A 10,585-nucleotide genomic window follows, 5' to 3' on the forward strand; every position below is an offset into this window, starting at 1 on the left:
GGTGCACTAGGCCCAATGTGTTTAATGTGATAGGACAGGCCATTGACACACAAATACATAAAGCAGTATTTCCTCCTCAATTTCACAGCTGGAAGGGGAGTTCAGCAAAGCAGGGCATGGGATGGGCTGGAAGAGAGAATCTTGCCTGAAACTGATGACAATGGTGAGAGAGGAGTTGGAGGTGCTGACATCAGCATTGGGAGATGGAGTCTTCAAACACCTGATCGACAGTGTCCAATTGAAAAGTGTTGTTACCCTGGGAGAAAGCTTTCTGGCACCAGCATAAGTACCAAGTGTACTACCTGACACCTTGCACCCTTCAATACCAGACCACACAAGAGTGGTTTTCTTTAGTAAATAATGAAGCAGGTTTACTTCTGAGATCACGGCTATTAAACATGCCAGGGTATTTTTAGTAGGACTATGTGTATTATTTGACTTCAGTATGCACATCTGCAGCCTTTTATTTATTTTATTTGGAGATACTGATCTTCCAGCCTAATGACCTATGTTGTCCAGGAACCCACCTATTTAAACCTAGTTGAATCACAAGATCCAATCAGATGGGGCTCATCAGCTGTGGTTGGCAGCTCATCTAGGAGAAGGAAGACTCTGATCTCAAACTTGCACTGCCTTGCAGCCATACCCACTCATGGGGAAGGCTTTGGGAGTAAACCACGAGGAAAAGTCAGGAGCTGGAGTCCCTAAGACGTCCTACGTTGAGTTCAACGCTGATTGGCAACTCCTGCAACGCCGCTGGTGCCAAACAGTGTCGGTCTCTGCTGTTTCATTGGATTTATCAGCTGCGTGGAGAGAGGAGCCTTCTGCATGGGAAACAGCTTGCTCTTCCTATCATACGGCCCTGACTTACATACCAACTACATAAGCGGCTAGGATGGAACATCCAAGGTTGACCCCAACCAATGGAAGACCTATAAAGATCACAGGACAATTTACAATGACCAATTAACCTACGAACTGGAACTGGTACAAATGTGGGTGGAAACTGGCGCACCTGGAGGAAACCCATGTGGTCACGGGGAGAATGTACAAACTTGCTACAGACGGCACCTGAACTGAACTCTGAACTCCGACACCCCAAGCTGTAATAGCATCATGCTAATTGCTATACTACCATGGATTGCTTCTGTGGTGTGTGTGCATATGTGTATTGTTCATACAGGATACAGTGGATTCCTGGGAGCTCCAAACTGTGCAGAGGACCTGTGAGAGGAGGTGCAGTGGCTAATGGACCTTAATGTCTCCTAATGTGAACAAAACAAAAGAGATGGGCACAGAGCGACCACTCCCCACCAAACATCGACAGTTACTTGGTAGAGATCGTAAAGAGCACCAAATTTCTTGGTGTTCACCTGATGGAGAATCTCACCTGGTCCCTCAACACCAGCTCCATAGCAAAGAAAGCCCAGCAGCGTCTCTACTTTCTGCGAAGGCTGAGGAAAGTCCATCTCCCACCCCCCATCCTCATCACATTCTACAGGGGTTGTATTGAGAGCATCCTGAGCAGCTGCATCACCGCCTGGTTCAGAAATTGCACCATCTCGGATCACAAGACCCTGCAGCCGATAGTGAGGTCAGCTGAGAAGATCATCGGGGTCTCTCTTCCCGCCATCATGGACATTTACACTACACACTGCATCCACAAAGTAAACAGCATTATGAAGGACCCCATGCACCCCTCATATAATCTCTTCTCCCTCCTGCCATCTGGGAAAAGGCTCCGAAGCATTTGGGCTCTCACAGCCAGACTATGTAACAGTTTCTTCCCCCAAGCCATCAGACTCCTCAATACCCGAAGCTTGGACTGACACCTTGCCCTATTGTCCTGTTTATTATTTATTGTAATGCCTGAACTGTTTTTGTGCACTTTATGAAGTCCTGTGTAGGTCTGTAGTCTAGTGTAGCTTTCTCTGTGTTGTTTTTTTTTTACGTAGTTCAGTCTAGTTTTTGTACTGTGTCATGTAAACCATGGTCCTGAAAAACGTTGTCTCATTTTTAATGACAATAAAAGTGACTTGAGTTGACTTGATTTCCACAAGATCCTTTTGTTTACAGAAGCAGGAAAGGGAATTGTCGCCTCAAGGTATCCAGTGGAAAACCGGAAATGCCCAAAAAACTGGATAGTCACAAATGAACAGAAGGACACAAGCTTCCAGATATTTCTAGTTTTTGGGAACCATGCACCCAGAAAGGGATGATAAGAAAAAAAAAGATTCTGGAGCTAGTAATGAAAGAGAGAAATAAACAACATATATAAAACAAGTGTAATGCCCTGGTTCATATTTTTACTGTTCTGCTGTATTTCATTTTGGCGGTTGTGTAAGAGCTGCTTGTTTTGGTTACTGTTGAAGATAAGGGATGCACTGGAATGTGTGCCATCCGATTGGCAGGAGGTTTTCTTAGTGAGGGACAATAAGGTTGGTCTTGGATTTTCTTTTTGTTCAGCAGGAGATGAAGAGGGAAGATGCTGGGGAGAACGGGTTGTAGCATACAATCCGGTGGGAGACCCGTTTGTTCGAGGCGAATTGCGAGCGACATTCGGAAGGTGGTGTGAGCGTTCACGCTGACCGAGGGCCCAGCGCATGAGTGACAGACAAGTTCAAGGTGAGCTCCAACCTGTGCACATTTGACCGTTTAATTGGTCCCTTTTCTTTGAGTTATTCTTTTTTAACCCTTTAATTAAGATTCATAAATATAATTCCTTTAATCTTGGCACAAGTTTGTAACAGGGCAGCAAATTACACAGCATCCACACAAACCGGGGTTTGGGGTGGGATCGAGTGCCCCTCAATCTCACTAGTTTGGCACGACCGGAGGTTGTCTTCCCTAGACTTACGCAGCCAATGAACCAGCGAGTTTCACAAGTAAGTTAGTTTTATACAATTATTATTATAGCTCACGTATCAGAAGACAGAAGGAGCGGACTACCCCAAACTAGCACCTCAGCTGCCATCTCAGGAACCTCCTGCTCCAACTGTCCAACAGCCTGCAGTTCCAATGTCATCCTGATCTGTCACCCCAGAACCCACAGACAATGTGGAAACAAATTGTCCCCAAAACTGAGAAATTACCTCTATAGAATTTGCTGGACAAAAGCCTCCCAGAGGTGATACAAAAGTATATAAATATATAAAGTTTAAAATTAAATTTTGTTTACATGATTCATATCAGTGATGACAAAGTCCCATCACCCGCCATGCTGCTGAGATCTTCTCAAAGTATAAACAAGTTAAAATTCCTTCCGAGCTTTTACCATGACAACATTGACCTTTAAAAATAAATTAAATGCAGCAAGTGGGTCCTTGTTAGTTTTTTTTCAGAAATCAGTTTGCTTTTACTTGTGAACAATGTATCAAAACTTTCTTCACCAAAGCAAACGGTCAATGCTCTTCAATTCAGAATAAGCTACGAGTTTTTGCAGAGAATATTATTCATCCTTACCTATAACGATGATGGTAAGCTGACGCTGTAAAATGCCTGCGAGCTACAGCCATAGCAAATTAAAGAATTCACATCTGCAATCCTTACAAACCAGAGAAAATTCTAATCATTGTTCTTTTGGCAAGTGAACATTTAACATTGTGGAAAGAAGACTAAAACTCACCAGAATCTAGAGCCAAGGACTGATACTAGCTAGCAGAGAGTGCAGTGGTGGTGACGCGAGCCTTTGAACATCCACAGAGAACTAGGATGACATATTTCATTGCTGACATTGCTTATTTAACAAACAAAGTAAAAGACCCACATTGATGCCTGACTTCAAAGTAGGACAGTCCTGCTACTGTGCAGCTGAAACTGGGGTGAAGTGCAACCAAACAACATTGGCAAGTCAGATCATAAACACAACTCCACCAGCCATGATCCTCTACATCTAGAGTCTGGCCTCCAGTAGAAGCAGGACAAGAAAAGTGAGATCACTTTTAATGCAAGATGGGAGGAGCTCTCTATCAAATTACTTCATTTCATTGGATATTCAAAGAGCAGACTAAAACACATTTATATCTTAAATTAACAATGTCAAATCTGAAATACACTAAAGATTATCTTTATTTGTCACTTGTGCATCAATCAAATCATGCATTTAGAAGCGTCGTTTACGTCAAAACATCAAATCAGCGAGGGTTGTGCTGGGGAACCCACAATGGTCGGCATGTTTCTGGCAACAACATAGCGTGCTCACGACACACTAACCTAACTCGTACGTCTTTAGAATGTGGGAGAAAACCGGAGCACCCAGCGGAAACCCACCTGGTCACGGGGAGAACGTATGAACTCCCTACAGGTAGTGATGGGAATTGAACCTGAACCTTACAGCAGGCGCAGCAAAGCAATTGCGCTAACTGCTACGCTACTATGCTGCCCCCGCTCGAGTTTCATTGCAACACATGTTGACTAGCACAAGTATGACATTTAGCTTGGTTACATGCTCAAGCCTCAAGCTATAACTAAACATGATCTTTAATGGGATCGGAGAAAGCTTGATACCCTCTCACCAAAGGAGAGGACTGGTTTTACTCACATTGCACTCCAACCACCACCGAGGTGTTGCTGCTACCTTTTTCTGTTAGCTACCTTCCCTTATTTTATTCTATTGTTTCCAACAATATTCTTATTAACCATTCCCCGAACAGGTATAATTTCCCTGGGTGCCTGCCTGCTAAGATTGAGCTCAATACTCCTGGGTTAGTCGTGGAGAAATCAGCCTGTAGTTCAAACGGTGATCGATTCCTCTCATCTCTTGCCCCAGACTTTGGACATCTGCTGAGCACGAGATCAGGTTCAAGTGTGATGACCACAACCACAGCAAACACATGCTGAAGTCTGGAAGAACAATCTGCTGGAGGAACTCAGCAGACTGAGCAGGAACAATGAGGCGTGGGGGGTGTTGTGGGGGAAACAATTGTAATGTGTAGGATTGAGAGCCTGCATCATGGTTAAGACCAGAGAGGGGAGACGGCCGGTATAATAGAAGGGCGGAGTGATGAGACAGGGGCCAGTGGGTGGTGGGCTGATGAGGGAAGGATGGCGGGCAGATCGAGGACAGTAGGGGAGGGGGCGGAATGGAGCTGGATGAATAACAGGAGGAGCCGGGTTGGGGTACGGGAGTGTGGCATTGCTGGAGGGGTGATAAGCAGAGATACAATAGTTAACGGTGCTGGAATCTGATAGGCGGGGTGATACTGGGAACCACTGGGGGAGAGGCGAAGGATGGATGCTACAAGAACCAATTTGGGAGGCATGGGGGGGGGGGTGGTGAAATGTGTGGAAAGAAAGTGGATGGAACCAGGAGGTGAAGGGGTATGAGAAAGTGTGGTGAGGGGTAGGTACAAGATATGAGACAGAAATTGAAAGACCGAAGGGAGAGAGGATTATCTGAAATTGGAACACTCAAATGTTTATACCATTGGGTTGAAGACCATTCAGGTAGAACATGACGCATTGCTCCTCTAGTCTGTATCAGGATTCAGCCTGCCAGCGGAGAAGGCTGAGGATGGACAGATCCATGTGGGATTGGGAGGGGGAAATTGAAATAATATGCAGCAGTGAGCTTGGGCTGGCATTGCAAAATAGCCTGCAAACTCTCCCCCTCCGTAATTTCACACAAGGTGAATAGCTAATTGGGAACGGCATAGATATTAATCAATACAGTAAAACTCTGATAATCCAGCAGTCTCTGCACTTTGGTGGTGTTAGACTAGCATACAGCACCGTGATAAGCGCAACGCTTTTCAGAACAGGTGACACAGGTTCAATTCCCATACGGAATATGTACGTTCACCCCATGACTGCGTGGGTTTCCTCCAGGGGCTGAGTTTTCTCCCACAGTCCAAAATCATACCAGTTAGTAGGTTGATTGGTTATTATAAATTGACCTGTGATTAGGCTAGGATTAAATTGGGAGATTGCTGAGCAGCTTGTCTCAAGGGGCCGGGAAGGCGTATTCCACGCAGTACCTCAGTAGATAAATATTCGTCAGACCAGTGATCATTATTTCTATTCTATCCCCAAGGCGTTTTAAATTCACTTTTTATTAGGGCAGTAAAATTGACATTGAACCAGGTGAGTTTAGAGGAGGCATATTGAACAGGACCCTAGTGACTTTATCAGTGTTGGAAAGGAGGTCCTGATGAATTTACCAGGAGTGGCAGGAACAGAGCCCTGGGTGAATTGTTCGTGAGCAAAAGGAAACATCAGTCAGTGTACCAGATGCCAATACATCAGGATTTTTGAACAACTGGACCACAGTGTATCAGAATTTTACTCCACTAATTAAACTCCTTTCAGTTGTGGAAAAAAATACATCCTGCAGAGTAAAACAAGAGAGCTATGGGAGTATGTTTACCAGACAACGAACAGTGATTCAAGAAGGTTACTTTGTCCTTTTCTCAAGGGCAAGTTCCATAATTGATGGTCTTGCAACTGACACCGCATCCTGTAAAATGAATAGAAAATACTAACAAACAAAAACGTAATCAAGTTACATTGCTTGACAGATCATATAATTAGACAGTGTAATACATTTGTGGCTTTCATCTATGGTTATTTCAACATTAGTGCAAATCCAATTGGAAGCTTGAAGCCTATAGATTCACTTTCAGGGACTCTACAACTCATGTTCTCAGTGTTATTAATTTACTTTCTTTTTTATTATTTGCATGACTTGTCTTCTTTTGCACATTGGTTGTTTGCCTGTCTTTGTTATTTATAGTTTTTTTTCAGAAATTCTAATGTATTTCTTTCTTCCTGTAAACGGGTGCAAGGAAATGAATCTCAAGGTGACATATACATACTTTGATAATAAAAGTACTTTGAACAAAGTGCAAGCATCCATTCAGATAAGGTGCAAAGAATAAACACGGCAATCTTCTCATCCTGACAATAGCTGACACTGACGTCTTGCTTTCATTGAGAGCCATGATCCTCACAGCTGATCGTGAAAGGAAAGTAGGCTGAATAATTTGTGAAGGGCAAGAGTTACAGAAGAAAAAATAAATGCCAACATGCAGAAAGAAAAGTATACTTGAATTCTCAATTACAGTTCTCCTCCTACATCTAAGCTTATGAAGAGTTAATTGAAAACCTGCCCTTTGTTATCCTAATTTGCTTGGTATTTTAATACTTTGAAATGCTTTTTAACACTGGATGAACTCAGCACCATATGTGCCAAGGGAAAAGGGTTATATTCTATTCTATTCGAAGGCAATCTCAGTAAAATGATGCCATTGTTTTACTAAAGCTGCTATGGGCTAAGTAGTTGGATGGAATGTTGTCACTAGTGTATAATAAATGACTTGGCAACTGTATAACACATGGCTCCAGGGACAATTCGAACATTCCAACAGTGCAAGCCACGTTGTCATTGTAATCCTTTTTGTTGCAGTCAGGAAATAAATTAAAGTATGGCATGGGTTTGGAAAGACTCTCTTGAAAACAGATGCAAGCAGAATTGAAAATTACCTTCTTTTCATGACTTGAATCCACTTGCTTCTATTTACCGTAGTTTTTTTTAATTAAGGGTATAAAGCTTTATCTGAGAAGGACAAAATTTACACATCCTACTCATTTGCTGATATTACTCTGGTGATTTTAATTTGCTGAAACTACACGTATTTTTCTTCAATGGAAATAGACAGAATTTTATTTTTTTTGTTATTTAGAGATACAGCATGGTAACAAGCCCTGATGGCCCAATGGGCCACACTGTCCATTTACATCCAGATGACCAATTAGCCTAATAACCCATATGTCTTTTGAATGTGGGAGGAGACCAGAGCTCCTGAAATAAACCTACATGGTCACGGGGAGAACTTAAAAACTCTTTACAAACATTGGCAGAATTGAACCCAGGTACTGATGCTGTAATAGCTTTACCTAACCACTATGCTTCCACATCTTGCAAAAAAATACCGGTAACATTAATGTGTCTAAAATCCTGGATAAGCAGGGATGGATTTATGTTACAGTCATTGGCTCCTTCTATGTCATCATTACTCCTGCTTATAGCAAAAGCTTGTTTTTTTTAGGTAAACTCCCTGCAATAAAATCAACATCTGCAAACAAATCAAGGTAAGGTTCTTAACGCAACCAGCTTCCTTTGTGTCTTAGATCAAGAATCAGGAGCACAAATCATGCCAAAATCAATCTATTTTGATTTGCTGGGATCTTGTGTCCCTCCATTTAAGCTGGAATGTTGTGCAGAATCACCAGTATAAGGGCAGGGTACAAAGAGTAAGATGAAAGATTTGCAATCTCTTGAGTTTGGAAAGCTGCAAGGTAAATAGGTTATGAAGATAGGTTGAGCGAGCTAAGACTCTTTGGAGCAAAGGAGGATGAGAAGTGGCTTGACAGAGCTGTACAATGTGACAAGAGGCACAGATTGAGTGGATAGCCAGAGACTTTCTCCCAGGACAGTGATAGCTAATACCAGAGGGTATAATTTTCTGCTGATTGGAGGGATGTATGTCAGAAGTAAGGTTTTTTCTGAAAACACAGTTAGCGGTGAATGTATGGATCACCCTATCAGGGTTGGTGGTAGAGGAAGATACATTAAGGGCATTTAAGAAACTCTTAGACAGGCACCTAGATGAAAAAAAATGGAGGGCTATGAGGTGGGAAGGGCTTGATTGATCTTAGAGTAGGTTAAAAGGTTGGCACAACCTCAAAGGCTAAGTACTGAGCTGTAGTGTTCTATGTTCTGTGCATCTAAAATGAATTCAGCAACTAGGATAAATACTGAAATCATTCATCTGATTAAAGAATCTACAAAAAGTATAACCTTAAAATTAGAGCTGGGCCAGTAAAGAGTGAAAATATGCAACTCATTTTTCCCCAAAATAAATTGAGTGTGTATGGAACTGAAATTTGAAAGTCTGTTGGGGCAGAACCTTTGCTTGCTGGGAGGGCCGGACTGACATTTAAGTTCACTCACACCATTCATGGAAGCAAATCTCACAGCAAATCTCTCAAGGCCACGTGCAATGCTAGGCCTTTAATACAATGGTCAACTCTGAAAACGATCTAAGCAATTGACTTTGTACATGGCGAAAAATGTTAGCCTGGCCTACAGTACTCACACCCCACCAAAAATAGCAAAAAGCAACTTGTGTAACCATCTAGCAAACGATCTAGTCTTATGTGACCTTGTCTAGAAAGTGTTTGTCTAGCTTACATCCAGGTAGGCAGAAATATCATAGAACTTGTGCCCTTGATGGAAATTTACATTGAACGGTTCCACAATAACATTTATAATTACCAAGTCCTGAATTTTGAGTGTGATCATAATGAGCGAAATAGTTTTCCATCCTGTCCTGCCTCGCTCATACACTAAATTAATCGAAACGTAAAATAAGAGGAAATGCTGGAAATTCCGGGAAAGGGTGCAGCTTTTGTGCAGGGAGGAAGGGAGGAATTATTGTTAAAAGTCAAAGGTATCAGAATAGGAGGAACTAGAAAGGGAATCTGAAATGTCTGGAAACCTGTGAGATTAGGTAACATCCACAGAGCAAGAGACAACAGATAATCCCCAAGTTGTTTATCTCCTGCTGCTCCCAACCCACAATCCTCTCTGATATTGCCCAACCCCTCAAATACCCTCAGCATTTTATCTCTTTATATCAGATCTGGCCAATAATGGCACAAACCATAAGGGCAGATTATTTGAAATATGTATGTAGTTTAACAATTAAGTCCCTACATAAACTCCAGGAAACAAACCTCATCATCTGACTAGGCACACTACAATTCTCTGAACCGTACCTGAAGGCAATGTAGAACACCTCTGTGTTGATTTAATGCCTGAGAGATCTATCAACTGTAAATCTGAAGTGAGATGGGTATATCTCCTAATGCTTGACTCACTTCAGGACAGGTGAGAGGATTACTGGGCACAAGTTCTGATGGATAGGCTCTACCCTAAAGCTTCACTCACAAAATGCTGGTGGAACACAGCAGGCCAGGCAGCATCTACAGGAAGAAGTACAATTGACATCTCAGGCAAAGGCCCTTTGTCAGGGTCTCGGCCTGAAACGTCGACTGCACTTCTTCCTATAGATGCTGCCTGGCCTGCTGCGTTCCACCAGCATTTGAGTGTATTGTTTGAATTTCCAACATCTGCAGATGTCCTCGTGTTTACCCTAAAGCTTGTACAAACAAGCTGGATGAACTCAGCAGGTCGGGTGCCCCGGCCCCCTCCTTCTTCAGTCCTGACGAAGGGTCTCGGCCCGAAACGTTGACGGCTCATTTCAACGGATGCTGCCCGACCTGCTGAGTTCATCCAGCTTGTTTGTACGTGTTGATTTGACCACAGCATCTGCAGTGTACTTTGTGTTTACCCTAAAGCTTGGTTGTGTTTATGGATGCAAACAGCAGCCACGGTGATCTTTCTGTGCTATAGGTGGACATTATCAACGTAAAATCTAACAGATGTTGATTTTAGTCTTCCTCGAGAGGTACAAGAACTTGTAAGATCTAGGTAAGCTCTGCTTTGACACTTCAATTTCACTTTCCTTGCTGTATGGTACACTTAATGCAGGCACCCAATGTTGTTATAACCGTAATAACCATA

General features: G+C 42.7%; 1 protein-coding gene across 1 annotated transcript in view; it reads right to left on the reverse strand.

Moving 5' to 3' along the window:
• Nucleotides 1-3,535, reverse strand: part of LOC140739183 (protein Shroom1-like) — a 64,912-nt gene extending 61,377 nt beyond the window's left edge. Inside the window, exon 1 of the mRNA XM_073067230.1 lies at nt 3,463-3,535. The gene's annotated coding sequence lies outside the window, so the exon portion shown is untranslated. The remainder of the gene's footprint in view (nt 1-3,462) is intronic.
• Nucleotides 3,536-10,585: the final 7,050 nt, after the last annotated feature.

Source organism: Hemitrygon akajei, chromosome 15, assembly GCF_048418815.1.
Source record: "Hemitrygon akajei chromosome 15, sHemAka1.3, whole genome shotgun sequence".
NCBI classification, from domain to species: Eukaryota; Metazoa; Chordata; class Chondrichthyes; order Myliobatiformes; family Dasyatidae; genus Hemitrygon; species Hemitrygon akajei.